The following is a 15,414-nucleotide window of genomic DNA, read 5'->3' as shown; positions in this document are numbered from 1 at the left end:
GGCAGATCTTGGTTTTGTCCCTGTTGAAGCTGGGGTGTTTTCCCTTCTGGCCTCAGAAATGTTAGTGTCTGTACCTGTTTTAGTCTGATCATCTGAGCTCTGTTAAGTTTTTTGTTGCTGTCCACTCCTGGGTTTTTTTTCCATCTGCAGCTTATATGCTTTCTACCTCTCATTAAAATATACAAATAAAAAATTTGAATCATTCTAAATTAGATACCTGTTAATCAGTAAATACCATTTCCCACATGTTAGCATACCAGCTTTTTTCTTTTAAATAGAGAGATTGTTTTTGTGGTTTGGTAGGGGAAAGAGAAGAGAAGAGGATTGTATTTCCTTACAATTGAAGATAATTAGGTTGTTTTAGTTAAGTTAGGTTATCACATTAGCTATTAAAAAGTGCGTCAGTAAAGTGCACATTGCACTTTCCTTGTCTCTTCATTTCCTTAGGTGATAACAGGGAAAAAATGTGTGGAACAGGACTCTAATTTTATTTTGAACTTAATACTCTGAAATTGAGTATGGTTACCAGGAGTTCCAGTATGGGAGGTAGGGAGGTAATGAGACAAATTTCTTGTCCTGAATTTGGAGATTGTTTTTGTGTGCATAAATGTGAACTTCCTTAAGGTATTCAAGAATGTTCCAGCTTTGCTATTGTGGTGTATCAAGCATACTGTAAAGTCAGAGAAATTGGTCCTGTTTTTTTGCAAACTGAAATGCCTCAGGCATGTTTGTGCTGCTTGTATGACAGGCGAAGCAGTCTGAGGTAGCTTCTTGAACATCTAGGCTGAAGAGGGCAAAGAGGACACCAGTCTTGGCTTCATGTGGAGTCTTCTGGGAGAAGTGTTCACAATGTCTACATAAGGAGCTCATCATAAGCAGATTGAATACTTCCTATTGATTAAAGTAACTGGTGTCACAAACAAATCTGGTGGAACAAAGAAGTCAAATGTCTGAAAAGTCATGGAGTATCAAGATACTGATCTTTATCCCAGTGATGTTTTCTGACTGTTACTTCCACGTGTTGCTCTTTGTACTATGCTTACAAACTGAAAAGAAAAAACTTTCTCTATTATGTACGTACATTTGTAATGTAACTAGGCCTAACAAGTCCCATTCTCTCAAACTGAGGCATAGGAGTTAATGCCTGCTCAAGGATACAACAAACTCTCCATCTCTGTTCCCATTTTTAACTTATTTTTTCATTCCAGTCAGTGAAGAGAGAGGAATATTGGTTGTGGGAAAAGGCCTTTTCTGGCTATACCTTAAAGATAGATCCTAAAATCTGTTATTATTTCAGCTGCTTCTTTTGTCTTTCTTTTCTGTCTCACTCTTTCCCCAAAAGATGGGCCCAACATCTGTGAATGTTAGGGGATGTGACTCTATCCCTTTTTAAAGCAAGGCTCTTGGAAAAGCAGGGATATTACTTGGCATTCAGGCTGAGCATGTACCTCTTTGATTTTATGGAAGTGCTTTTTTTCATGGAGCCTTAAAGGAACTTTGTGAAGGCTACTTGTACTTCATTGACTCACATTTACTTTGCTACCAGCTCTCATTACCATATTCCCTGTATTTTTTATTATTTTTTTATAGTTTGACACTCTCTCAAAAAAAAAATCTGATGTTTGAGTGAGCACTCAACCAAACTGGCGAAACCGTCTTATACTCGCTCCCAGTAGCCATAAGGTATATTAGCCAAAATGATGAATAAGAAAATGTGGATGTTGAGTACATTACTTACACCCTCCTTGCCCTGTACTTGCATCTGTAAAATAGAGGCTAAAATACTAAACCACACCAGATGCTGAACCTTAATGCATGTTGGTAAATCACTGTTGCCACATACACTACAGAAATGCCTTGTTAATGTTACCTAAATTATGTCACTGGTGAAAAAATAGAATCAAATATGTTCTTGCTTGTGCTGCAGAATTTATGGTTCAGCATATTGATTTCCGGTTTGATGATCTTACAACATGCTACAGTTGGTAGGGATCTGTGATAGCATTGGTGTGGCGTTAATCAAAGGCAAAAACGTTTCTGGTCCGAGAATTCCAAAGCATGTTATGTACTTTGCTATATAGAGTTAAATTTCTCTTCCCATGCCCAAGTAAATTGCAAATTAACGCTAATAAATCACATTGCAGCAGTTGGTAAGAAGTGAAAGTATATTAATAATTAAATAGTTCTTTTCAGCCACCCGTCCCCCCTTCCTTTTTTATGTGGTGATTTTCTAGACTCAAAATCAGCGTGTCTCATGCAGGCTATCTATAATATATAGTTGTTTCAAATCAGCTTTACTTACTGAGCTTTTTCTAGTAATGGAGCTCTGTCAGCAAAAAGCATATGCACCAGCAAATGATGAACGATGGACTTGTGTCAAATGGAAGCTTGAAAGGTGCTTCTGTAGTTAAATGGATTAGTCTGCACCAGAAGTTCAAAACTCCTCAAGTGTAATTGTTTCAGAGAAAAGGTATTCCTGGATTGATAGGGGCAGCTAAGCAAGGAGAGCTGGAGGAAGAACTACTTTATCAGGTGTGAGTGAGGGTTTACTAATTCACAAGAAGTAGGCTTGCTGTTACAAGATTGCTGGCTTGATGCTTCTGCGAGTTTTCTTCTTTTTTTAAAATGTGAAATTAGTAAATATTTTAATTTATGTCAGTGAAAGACAGATATTTTGGGATTTTTTTCTTACAATATTAGCAAGCTTAATTGCATTTATGTGGCCATGTGCAACAGTGATTTCAAAATAATCTGTAACATTTGTCATACGCTTTCTAAAAATGCTGGTTCTTGTTTTGGTAGTAGTGTTAGCTATAAAACTGACTTAGTCTGCTGTACTTATTTTGCACTTACACACTGAATAAGGTAATTAGGGAGTGCTATATAATTGCAAAAAACCCTGAATGTAAATTTTAATTTTATATAAATAGTGTTCTATTACTGTTGCTCATTAAATATTTCATTATTTGTGGTGTTAATGTGTAAATCTCACTCCAAAGAAAATATTTGCAGGGGAAGAAATTTACATTAGGAATTAAGCTTTTGCCTGATTTTTTTTTTTTGTATATTATTTTGGCTGTACTTGAAATGGGTGTGCCATATGAATGTTCAACAAAAGAATAGCTATAAGCAGGGATGGCTTTCACTGCTCCTCAGTCTTTCCATTTTGCCAGTTTTTCCTTCTCTTCTGCTTCTTTGCAATTGTTAGCCTTCATGTGAACTGAAAGGTACTTCAAAACACCGGAAGAAAATAGTCTGAAAGCTTCATAGGCATTTCTTCATAGTAAAGAGAAGTGAAGAAGTTGAAGACTTTTTCCACTGACAGGTGTTTGTGTGTCAGAGCAATGAATGCTTTTGATGGCAAACCCACCTGCTTTTCTTCATTGTAGTCTTCTTTCTAAATATTAAAAAAAAGACAAATTCTGACAACAAAAATTCTCCAAACTGTATAATAGAAAGCTTGCTTTATTTATTTATATTTTATAAAAGAAGATACTTAAATTATTTCAATGGCTATTCACTTTCTTTTTGTGTGGGTGAAAAAACCCAGCAGTTGAGCAGTTCCTAGAATGATGAAGGCACTTTTTAGCTGTATCCTCATTATGATATAAAAATATTGTCATCGTATGATTAGTGGCTACAAAAACTTCATTGCCTTACAGATTGCATGCTGTCCTTTAAAATTATATAAAAGAGTCCCACCTTCCAGAACCTAAAACTATGCTAAATAACCACTTCTTTTTAAAAGTTGTTGTCACATTTTTCAGTCCTCTGGTGTTAGTTTATTAGCATGGCACATGGCTGTCATTTACTTAGTTTATTATCCGGCTAAAGACGGTAATTGAAGATTGTTTTGCAGGTGCTAAATGTTCTGATCTTCGGTTGTTTTCATATATTAAGGCATGGAATGCAATTGCATCGCATGGAATTGCATATGCATCAACAGCACAGTAAAATCGGCCATTTGGAAAAGATTAAAAACAAGAGTTGAGAAAAATATGACTAAGTAAGCCTGTTCTGTCAAACACGAGAAAAACTTTGTGTTTAATATGAAAAAAAGTTAAATAAATAAATTAATACCGCATTTGTTGTAACTAAGTTCATTTTTTCTTTCCATTAATGGTGGAAGCAATTGGAATGACGGCTAAAAATGGTGCAAAAGTGAAGTCTGAACTTACATAGACAAATATTTGGCAGAAGTGCTGGGCTATTCATCCTTGCAGAAAATAGAAATAGATGCTATGTAAATTGTGCTGTGGACTGAAAGTAACCAAGTAGCATAAAGAAGCCTTTTTGAGGGATATTTTTGATCAAATCACAATGGGCAGAAAAAGCAAGTGCATAACTGTACGCGGTTGGGTTACTTTGACTGGGAAGTGAGCAGAAAGCATGTTTAATCCAAACTAGTTGTTCTCTTTTACCTCAAAGCAGTTTCAATACGTGTGATCCAGTTTCACTATCTAGCTTTTGTGAATAACTGTGAAAAATAGTTTCACATTAATGGTAAATGAAGTATTATATCAGAATTTTTGTATAGTTTCACTTTTCTATACAACATATCTAGAAGACTCTTTTACAATGTCCTTCCTTCCAAGCCTGATAAAAATTCCCTGAAGGTCAGGATTTTTTTATCTTTTTATTTGTGTCACTTTGTGGGCACACAGTTTGTGGTAATTGGGGTGGGGCTGGGCAGAGCCTCATCCCAGTGGGCCACAGCTGTGCAGGACAGGTGAATCACATTGGAGCTAATGAGCCATGGGGTGCCCAGGGGCACTGGCCAACCACCAAAGGGAGCCGAGGGCACACAGGTGCCGGGCATCAACGTGAGGGGATAAAAGGTTGGCTAAAGAATAAGAGCAGTTGCTTGCAGCCTTCTGAAGTGACGTGATGCTACTCTGTGTGGGTAGATGCCCGAAGCCTTCTGATGAGGTAAGGTGTTACTCTATGGGTTGAAGTTTTCTGATATTGTTTGGTGATACTCTGTGTATTGTGGTTGTCTCAACTCTGCTATCACTTAATGCAAAAGAATTCAGTAATAATACTTCTAAAATGGATTGCCAAGTAATTTGTCTGCCTTATTACCGCTGGCTCCTAAAACAACAAGGCTTCAGAAGGTCCCAACAGGAAATACTGCACCCATTAGGTCCTGCAGGTGCAGGGGAGTGAGGAGCGTGCTGCTGGGTTCTTTGGGTCACACACTGGGGAAGGGGGCAGGTGTTTCCCAACATGGTCCTGAGGACAGAGCTGCACTGGCAGGCATATCCCTCCCTGTGCTGGGCTCAGCCAGCCTGCAGGCCTGTCACAGGGGCCCTGGAACAGCTTAGAGGCCAAGGTGTGTGCTCAAACGCTGTGTGTGGGTTGCAGCTGGGGAGTATTAGGGGAAGGTCAGATTCATTTGACTAGAGAATTCTCAGTCCCCAAGAGTTTTGAAGAAGACAATTTAGGTGACAGGACACCTGCATAGTGGATGTGGTGACTGGTGAGAATGCACAGGCTGGCTCCACAGAACCTCTTGTCATAATAAAGGTGAGTCTTGCATCATGACTGTAGCTGCTGTATTGTTGCTGGCCTTTGTACTTTTCCTTTTACTTCACCCCGAAAGCTTGAACCAAACCTCTTGTAGAAATAACACAACCACAGGAAGGTACAAACAGAATTGTCCTCTATCTTACATTGCATAATAGCAATAGAAGTATACATTTTAAAAAGCAAGTATATTATATTGAGGTGATGTGTAAATGTAAATTTTGACCAGGCTATGTCATGGGCAGAGTTGCTGTATATTTTTAACTACCACCTGTACAGCAGTGATATGTGTGGGACCAGGAATGCTGTTTGGAAGCTGAGGTAACCCAGTGAAAGGAGTTGGAGTGGAAAATAGGAAGATCTGAGTGGCCGAGGTGCTACCTAAGTGCTAAGAGACGATGAGAGCCCTTGCCAGTGAGGTGGGAGATGTTAACCTGCTCTGTCCTCCTTGGTGCTTAAAAAAAACCCCAAAAAACAAAAGGTGAAAAAGCATAACCTGAAGTGATGAAATCACACTGCCTTTGTCTCGTGAGAACTGTACTTTGTGCTATTCCAATCTTTTCACAAGTGGACAGTTTTCTGCCCGCCCCCGTGGCTTCCTCTCGATGTTAAAGCTATAAACCAGGGACATGCCTGAGTAGAGCCAGGCACAGATGCTCTGCCAGCATGTGACTGGTGTGCTTGAGCTTTATCATTCCTGCTAACTGACCCTTTCACTAAAAGTTTAATAGGGGATAAATTCACATGTGAATTCATAATCCCCTCAGTTGTGCCAGAAGGATTCCTTAACAAGCAAGCAACAAAGAGAATCTTATACAGCTGTTTTTTTTTTATTCCTCCTCCTCTTTCTCTTTCCAAATTTATTGGGTAGACTACTTCAAGGATGTGTCTTTAACTGTCATCCCAATATTTATTTGTGCATAACCTAAACAAACAAAGGCAATATATTCAGTGTGGCTTTCAGAGCAGATCTATGCATGGAATTGAAAACACTTTTGAGCTTTTAAGTACAATAGGTGGAAATACTATATTCTTCCAAATATTTATTATTTAGTATTTATTCTTACTCACTATAATGTAAAAATTGTCCTTTTCTGGCATGTATCTCCTGCAGCTTGAATGAAATGTTTATTGTGCCACATTAGTTCAAGGGGCTTTTTTGTTACTTCAGAATTCTGTATATTTGCTACTCTTACATAAAGAAGCCTGTAAGTGTAGATATTGTGAATACTTTTAGAATAAACCACTTTTAATCAACTTGGTTGCTGTTATTTTGAGAAAATAATTTTTTTCTCCTAATGTTTTGTTAAAGTGCCTTTAAAATGATGATATCATCACTACTGCATTTAAAAGCCTCAAGGTTGCAATGTTTATTGAGCAGTGCTCATGGAAAGAATATAAAGGATGTCTGTACTTTTATAAAAAGGACACTGCTTTTTGTGGCCTATGTGAAATAATGTTTGATTTTTTTAATTTGATACTGTATTTCTGGCACGGAAAACAAGGAAATATGCATAATCTCTTTGCATTACTTGGTTTTTTGAACCAAAATCTACTGGTGTGTGCTAGCCTGATGTCTTTCAAATGAGATGTCTTTCAAAACTCTTATTCCAGAGCCCTAGCTTTTCATAATTTGGTTGTGTTTGCAACCAAAGTTGTACAGAGATGTTTCTTGTGGTTAAAATTTTCCCCCCCCCCCCATCAGTAGGCAACTACTTTTAGGGATTATTTTTTTTTTCTGTGAGACCTGTCACATTCTGAGGTCTCTGTAACTTTAGAACTTGGCATTTCCTGAGTGGAACCAGTAAAAGGTGGCTTTGTTTTGTTAAACTTTAACAGAAGAAGGATGCAGGTGTCTTTGGCAGGAAGAAATCCAGTGTGAGTATACATTCCTAAGGGAAGGGGGGAATGTGTATGTGGTGTGCATGTGGGTGTGATACAGGCTGTGGGATCAAGAAAGTCAGCTGCATGGGGTCTCAGACGTTAATAGTGAGGTGTTGCTCACAGAGTCTGGTTCTGACTAGTTGCAAGCTTTCTGTTTGATTGCTTTTTAACTAATTTGAGAAATTGTGCACGGAAATATTTTAGCTTCTGAAATACAATGGATGTGTTATCTTTAAAAAATCCAGCAGAAAATTTTTCTCCCTTCGTTCTCTGCTTGTTCTTCCCCCCCTCACCTCAAATCAAGCTGTTTTCAGGACTGAGGATAAGTAAAATAGCTTTTCTCTTCATAATTTGGAATTGCAACATCCTTAATTTGTCAGGAGCTTTTTTGTATCTAGTGATGATTGTTCTGAGGTCTGAAAACAAATTAATCAGATTTGGGCAGCTGATAATGGAATGTTTTGCCACCTGCCCTTAATGACTTTGAACACCTGTATGGTTACAGGATATGTTACCCAACCTTAGAAAGCTTTATATTCAGACAGGTCATAGTAGCATTCAGATACTGGTTGAAGATGATAAAAAGACAAGTGAGTTGAAAACATGTTTGTTTGGTTTTTTTTAAAATTTATTTTTTAAATGTATTATCCATTAATTATTTTTTTAAGCTCTGTGACTAAGTGTTCATAATCATTTAGTATTTGGGAACAAGTAAGGGGTTCCGCTCAGTGGAGCTTTAGAAAATAGGAGGCAGTTATGAGACACTTTTGACTTCAATTCCAAACTACTCCATTCTTTTTATTGTTTAGCAAAAATTAACACCAGCTAAGAGAGCAGCATGCCCTAAAATACTGCATTTTGGTTGATTGAAGAACACTTGCTTCAGAAAAACAGCTTAGCAAGCTTGCAATGTTGATCTCTTAGCAGATCAGAATTACACAGCAAACACACCTGCAGTGTCTTGGCAGCCACTGAAAAAATGAGTAAGGGCTTTGTTGCTGAAATTTAGTTTTGATCCTGTACACTCATTGATTTCAAAATATTTACTTTTATAGTTGGTATAGAGGTACTAAATATTGTTTTTTTGGCAGTATTTTTCTTTATCTAGTAAAGTGAATAGAAAGACATGTAGGTATACCTTGTTGTAAAGGTCTGGTTTTCATTCCAAAATTTTAATTATATTTGGGGCTTTAGTTTAAAGTAATAACAGTGGTTTGGGTGGTCATTTATGAAAGTGATTGTTACAACAGTAGTTTATGCAGTTTTCTTAAATGTTAAGAATTTCCAGTTCTGGGTATGGCTTCAGTGCAAACTATATAGCACTATTTTAAACTGCTTGGAGGAGATGATTAAAATCTTCTCCCAGAAATTAATACCACTGGATTTTTCGTAGTATCTCTGAAGTTCACGGTGGTTTGCATTGATGAGTAGGAGAATTATCAGTCCTATAAATACCATTGAAATTGTAGACTTACATTAAATTTAATTATTAATTCTTACTTCTTAAGGAGGAATATTTTTCCAGGAATAGGTGGGGGGCGGGGGGGAAATCATCTTTCTTTTCACACTCTGAAGTAGGATGTGATTACTGGTTTTTAGCCCACCTGCCCCAGTCATGGTTGGAGGACACAACCCAGTATATCTCATCGTTTCCTGAACACGCTGTGCCCTGAGCAGCTGTAACTGCACAGGAGTAAACACTGGATGAGAGTAATGGAGGATGTGAAAGGGTATCCCCTGGAAGGGAAGGCTTGGGATTCTCCAGGTCTAGGATCTGGGGATCTGGTTTGACTTGGTAAACACTGCTTGTAGGGTGTAGTGGTGAACTTTTCACCATGTGCTTTTTCAGCAGGATATCTGATGCCTTCCTGTGTTCTGCTGGAACTGCTGCTGTTCATTTTCTCTTGAGTAGGACAGACATAACTGAGACTGCATCTATGTTAGTGGTTTTATTTGGCAGCAATGAAATTTGAAAGCACATCCTCCAGAAGTCCCTGCTTGCTGATCACTGATTTATTCCACAACTGCTTTAAGCACGTGCAGACTAGACTCTTTTTGGAGAAAAGGAGACTAAACTGAAAGCTGTATTCCAGGTTTGCACAAAGCAATCGTTAACCGCCAGTGAAGTCATAATGATTGGGACCTTTGAATATCTTCAAACCATGTGGGTAATGGCCTTGATATTCTTATCATGCTTTCTGGGGACAGGATTTAGTAGGAGATGCAAAAAGGAGTAAATATCTTGACAGGTTATCAGACATGTAAAGACGATGACAGCTTTCTGTTTCTGACACCCAAGTTGTATTTAGGCCAGAATTGCTTTGTTACTGTGCTGGGCAACACCCTGCAGCTTGTTGTTCATTAACTGCTGAAAGTACACATAGATAAATATATGTATTCTCAGCCCTGGTGAGGCCACATCTGCAGTACTGTGTCCAGTCCTGGGCTCCTCAGTACGAAGAAGACAAGGAGCTTCTGGAGAGGGTCTGGTGGAGGCCACAAAGATGGGACTGGAGCATCTCTCTGATGAGGAGAGACTGCAGGAGCTGGGCCTGTTTAGTGTGGAAAAGAGAAGACTGAGAGGGAGCCTCACCAATCTATACAAGCATTCCAAAGGTGGGTGTTGGGGGATGCTGCCAGACTCTTTTCAGTGGTGCCCACAATCAAGACAAGGAGCAATGGCTATAAACTAAAACACAAGAAGTTCCACCTCAGCATTGGGAAGAACTTTACACTGAGGGTGGCAGAGCAGTGGAACACGCTGCCCAGGGAGACAGTAGTGCCTGCTATGCCACAAGATCTGGAGACATTTTTTAGCTAGCAGTCACTTCATCTGTACTCAATTCATGCACCTCTGAAAAGCAACAAACCAATTAAAAATTCTAAACTACCTAGAAAAGAAACCAAATTAATTTAACTTCATCTTCTCAAGCTTTCTCCTTCAGTGATGAAATTGATTGCAGTTTTTACAAAACTACAGGAGCATTCTTTCAAAATGTAAATATCTTTGTCATTGCCATCTGTGTGTTTTAGGGTGTGTTAAAACTCTTCTTTTGCACCATGTCACAGGATTTTTATGGGGCCTGTGTTTCTCTGGGTGTATGGCACATTGCCAAAGGCTAACTATATTGCCAGTAAAATAGTGTTTTACGGAACTTCTGTGGAAATCACACTTCCCCTCTTTTATTCCAACTAGATTTTTTTTATTTGGCCTTCTTTTCTTTTTTTTGGCTTTCAGTGGATGTGGTTTGTACAAGCTATCCAACAAAACACTGAAAATACAATCTATTTCTGATAAATGGGCATTAGCACTCATGGTTTACTTTTCATTTATCAAGACACAAAGCTTTCTGAAGAATTGTTTCATGTTATTAATACTAAATTTAATTTCCTATATAATGATTTTTAAACATAAATTAAGTAGCTAATATAATAATTTTGTCTTTTTTTCCCCCATTCTATATATGTGTTTTGCAATAGCAGTATATTAGATGTAGCTTTTTAATTTAAAGGATCTTCCTTGCCATCTTGTCAATACTGGTCATTGCCCAAATCATGCTACAGTATTTTTCAGAAATATAATTTGCTTTGATATTTAAACTAAGATTATAATTTTTTTTAAACTACTCTGGTCCTAGGTCTGTAAATTAATTTGCAAGGGGCATAGAAGGACAATTAAGTGATTGTGGTACATTTTTAAACCATGCAAAGTTTGATGTATATTTTATGACATAGCTACTGGTGTGCTAGTCTTCAGGAAAAATGTAAGCAAATGGAAGTTATAAAGGTAGCTTTATTGGCTGAGCTGCATAGAAACAGGGTGGAAGTCTTCTTACTAATCTTAGAGATGATGCTTGTTTATTTTGACTGTTAATATCACCAAATATTTCTCTGAGTTTCTATTCTTTATAGAATATTTCTGTGTCTGTGATGGTGAAACAACTAGGAAGAGTTTGTGCTATGAAGACACACTCAGTGTGCTGTGGCAAATGTCTAACTTGTTTTTGTTCAGTGTTATATTACAACTTTTCTAATACCATTGCGGTCATCTGTAATTGTTTGGGTATCTGGTGTGCATTATTTCTAGCCATTTTAATGAAATATTACAGTTATTAACTGTGGCTACTGGTTTATAGTGGCTGTAATCCTTGAATGTTGTCTGTTATTGTAGTTTAGGACCACTTTGTTAGAGCATTAGCCACCTTCTGGTTTGCATCAAGGTGGCTGTCTAATGGATCATTAACTGCTGGTGAGGCCTGGGTCCTTGGGGACTGCTGGGTACAGCACTTGTGGTATGAGAAGAAAAGCTTGTGGAGAAGAAATCTGAATTTAGTGCACCCTGATGCAGTGTGAAATGAAATTACTCTGTCCTCATAGTATCTTGGGGTTTGCTAGAACACTTTGTTGCTACAAGTGCAGTGTTTTACATGCTGGGAGAGGGCAGGTGTTGATGAAGTGGACACTCCTGAGGCAAAGGCCACTGTTCTCTGTTCAAGATGCTGATCTTGATACTGCTTTTTTTGCTAGGCATTCATCACCTTTTGAAGGAAATTGTTCTTTTTCTCCTCACTAACTTTGAAGACAAGACAGTAACACGTATAGGTGGGTTATGTGTGTTTTCTCCTGCCCCATTTTTCTGCTGTGGATGCTTTCCCCCAAGCCCTCCTTCAAATAAATGTGGAGAGCTAGCACTGTATGAAGAATGGCTGATGAAAGGGGAGTTCATATCTGTGTGTGTGTTTTTGGTAATCTGCACTTTTCTAACGCCTCCTTCTTCTACTCCTGGCCTTCCAGTAGTACATTTAGCATCTAAACTCCCCTTTGGTGGAGATGGTTCCATAGTGAGGTCAGTCCCAAGCCTTGCTTCTCTTCCTCAGTGTGATAGAGGGATTCCTCTTAAGGTTTCTAATTAAAAATATCCTCTTGGGTGATTAGGATTTTTTCTTGAGCTATTCAGAGGTTGGTGAGAGGTGATGTCAGATTGCTGAGAAGTGTTCTTGTGTTGGGAGATAGCTAAATATTTGGTCTTCCACCTCTTCAGTCTTGATTATGGACTTGAGTGTGTTTTGTATGTTTCTGCCAGATAACAGTTCTAGATGCCCTTACCTGTATTTTAAAATTCAGCTCAGAGAGACTTCCACTGTGGCTGTGACCTTACTGAAATTCTTGTGTGAGCCAATACATAGTAAATGTCACAGTTGAGGATAAGAGTGATTTTTACTACAAATTGCTGCCATGGTTTATCAAGTATGAAGTCAGCACTTTTTCTTAAGTTAGAATTTCAATTAGCTGTCTTAATTAAGAAAGAACAGCATGTACTGAAAAAGAGTGCTTCAGTCCCTCAAAATATGAATGTGGACTGTAAAATAGTAATTACAGTGTTGAATCTTACTTGCAAAAGGATCTAAATATTAAAGCTTCAGTGCTCAAGCAAAGATTTATCAGTATTTGGCAAATAGTAAATGTCCCAGCCACTTTCTCAGAGGTAGAAGCACTCATTTAAGCAATGTGCATGATGAGAGATCAATCAGTATAGAAGGCTGGAGTTGCTATTAGATTAATCTGTTTAAAATTGAGATGGGTGTGTGCATGTTGGTTTTGACTGACATAAGAAAGCACGTAAACAGTATATTTTCAGCAAATACTGTGACCCAATTATTGGACTAGTTCTCTTGGTTGGACATGCCATTAGCTTATTTGTAATTTAAAACTGATGTGTTTATCCTAAATAAAATAGGAGGACAATGCAAATGCCAATACATTTTGGGGGAAAATGAAAACAAAAAGAAGGAAACAGGAACTAAAATAATCCTTAGAAATGTCAGGGTTTTTTTGAGGTTGGGGATTGGAGAAAAGGGGAATTGCATTTAATTATCTGCAACTGCCTGCTTGCATGTTCCTGAGCACATGGAGGTGTGGTTCTGAACAAATGACACAGTTCTCAATTGCAGCCTGTTGATACACAATTTTAATTGTGTCAGAATTTAGTTAGCAGACTAGCACACAGAGCTATGCTTTGAAAGCTCAGGATTTGTATCTCTTTAGTTACCTGTTACGACTGAATTCTGAATATCTTTTGTCGCTGTTAGATTTTCCTAATCCCTAAAATTACTTTTCTGTAAAAATGTTATTTTTAATGTGTGTGTTTTATAACTACAAAATTGATAAAAAAACCCACGTTGCTCCTTGACTTCAAAGAGTTCATTTGACCCTTTTGACTCAAGCCCTTGGCTGTAAGAAGCACCAAATTAAGCTGTTGTTGTTTTGCTCCCCCCCTCCCTCCATTAGCAATCATTCTGTTGCACACAGTACGTGATAAATCAAGGGCAGGAGCTTTAGAGTTGCCATAACATGACATTACCTATCAGCTCGTCAAGTCTGTGTTGACTCTGCGCCTTTTAGGCTGTATATTTCTTCAAAGCCTAGTGCCAGTTACTTAGTCAGCTCTAACTAATTTCAGAGTGGAAGGGAAACTTTACTGGAGTGCTGTTTGGGATCTGCTTTTTAATCCTGGTCTGTTTAATGTTTGCCTCCTGACATTCTAGGCCAGACATCATTTTAATGGTATGTGTGGTGATAAAGCCAATAAACTGTCAGGATGATTGATAATCTAAGCATTATAGCAATATGACTTTCCTGTTCTCCTCTGTGCTTTAGATGATGGTTTCCAAATTGAATTCTTACAGTGTGCTGTATGCTTGTTGGAGAGTCTCTGAACAAACAGTTGGAAGGAGCTAGCACTCACTAATGCAGGCTTTTAGATTTAAATTTCTGTTATTATTGGAAGGACTTTTAATTTGGGAAATGTTAAGTGGGAATTCTAACACTGTAATAGGCTTGGTCTCTAAATTTCTAAAATTCTGTTATTTTTATGGCCACCTGGGATGAGTCTTAAAATTTCATGTGGCAGATTTCTTTATCTGTACTGTCTTTCAACTAGAGATAACAAAGAGCAGTGCAGTGTGTGCGGGGCTTCTGTGTTCCCTTAAGCAAATTCAGCAGCCGTTTTTCATCATCTTAATGGAAAGTCATTGATCAGGCTTGCTCACTTTTTATTTTGGGGAGCTTGGAGGCAATTGATTTGGATTATTTTTGCATGATGCCTAAAATTAATGGTTTTCATCTTGTACTTTTATGCTGGCCCCTGGACAGTGACAGGACCAGGAGAAAAGAATGATAGATATTTGTGTTTTGGAGCAGCTATGTGTGAGCGCTTTTTTTTCCTTCTTTTGTTTTGTTTAAGTTTGCCAGTACATCAGTTTCCTGTTTGTATCCATTTCTTTTTCTTTAAGCAGAAGTTAGCACTGGCTGAAGAAATTGTACACAGGTAATCCTCATTAACAAGCATCAGTTGATACATTTTGCGTACTTTTTTTCCTCTCTTCTGGAGTGAGGTCAAAGCCAATTGATATTTATACTTAAGCTGTATAAATTTTCTTTTGATCCCAGTTCGCTGTCTGGCAATCACAGATATACCCCAGATCCTAGGGATTTGAGTACAAATATTTCTTGAGTGATATTTAAACTTTGAGCATTAAGTGCTATTATCTGCCCAGTTTTGCTATAAACATTTCCCCATTGAAAATGATTGTGTTATATAGGTGAATGTAAAGTGGTGCTGTATTAGCAAAACAAAACTTATTCAGTAGGTTTTTCACTGCACGGTCAGCATGAATGATTTGGGCTTTGGATTAACCTGTTTTTGTGGGGAACAATCAAAGTGAAAAATCATGTGTGAATTCACGTGCTCACACCAGTGATGTCCTCACTGCCCCCCACATGTGCTGGAAGATGGCTCCCTCAGATCCCTCAGTTCTTGGCTGCTGGGGATAGAGTCCTGTGACACTGCCATTCCCATGGCACTGCTGACAAACTGTTTCTTGGGGCTTTCATATGTGACTATGGAAAACCATTAGAAGATCCCAATAAAAGCTGTTGACCCGTGTGGAAGGTTAGTGGGTTAACCAGACCGGTGGAAGGTTTTTTGTGTCAGTAGGAGCTAGA

General features: G+C 38.2%; 1 protein-coding gene across 2 annotated transcripts in view; it reads left to right on the top strand.

Moving 5' to 3' along the window:
• LRMDA (leucine rich melanocyte differentiation associated) overlaps positions 1-15,414 on the top strand; it is a 606,126-nt gene that overhangs the window by 29,269 nt on the left and 561,443 nt on the right. The window contains exon 5 of one of the 2 annotated variants that reach the window (XR_005629631.1): positions 749-4,062. The exons of the other annotated variant lie outside the window; for it this stretch is intronic. The gene's annotated coding sequence lies outside the window, so the exon portion shown is untranslated. Of the gene's footprint in view, positions 1-748; positions 4,063-15,414 lie in introns of those variants that run through there. 2 annotated transcript variants of the gene reach the window in all.

The sequence above is a fragment of the Passer montanus genome, unplaced genomic scaffold (genome assembly GCF_014805655.1).
Source record: "Passer montanus isolate IOZ18808 unplaced genomic scaffold, ASM1480565v1 scaffold61, whole genome shotgun sequence".
NCBI lineage: Eukaryota > Metazoa > Chordata > Aves > Passeriformes > Passeridae > Passer > Passer montanus.
Note: the sequence above shows the minus strand (reverse complement) of the source record. Positions and strands in the feature narration are given on the sequence as shown.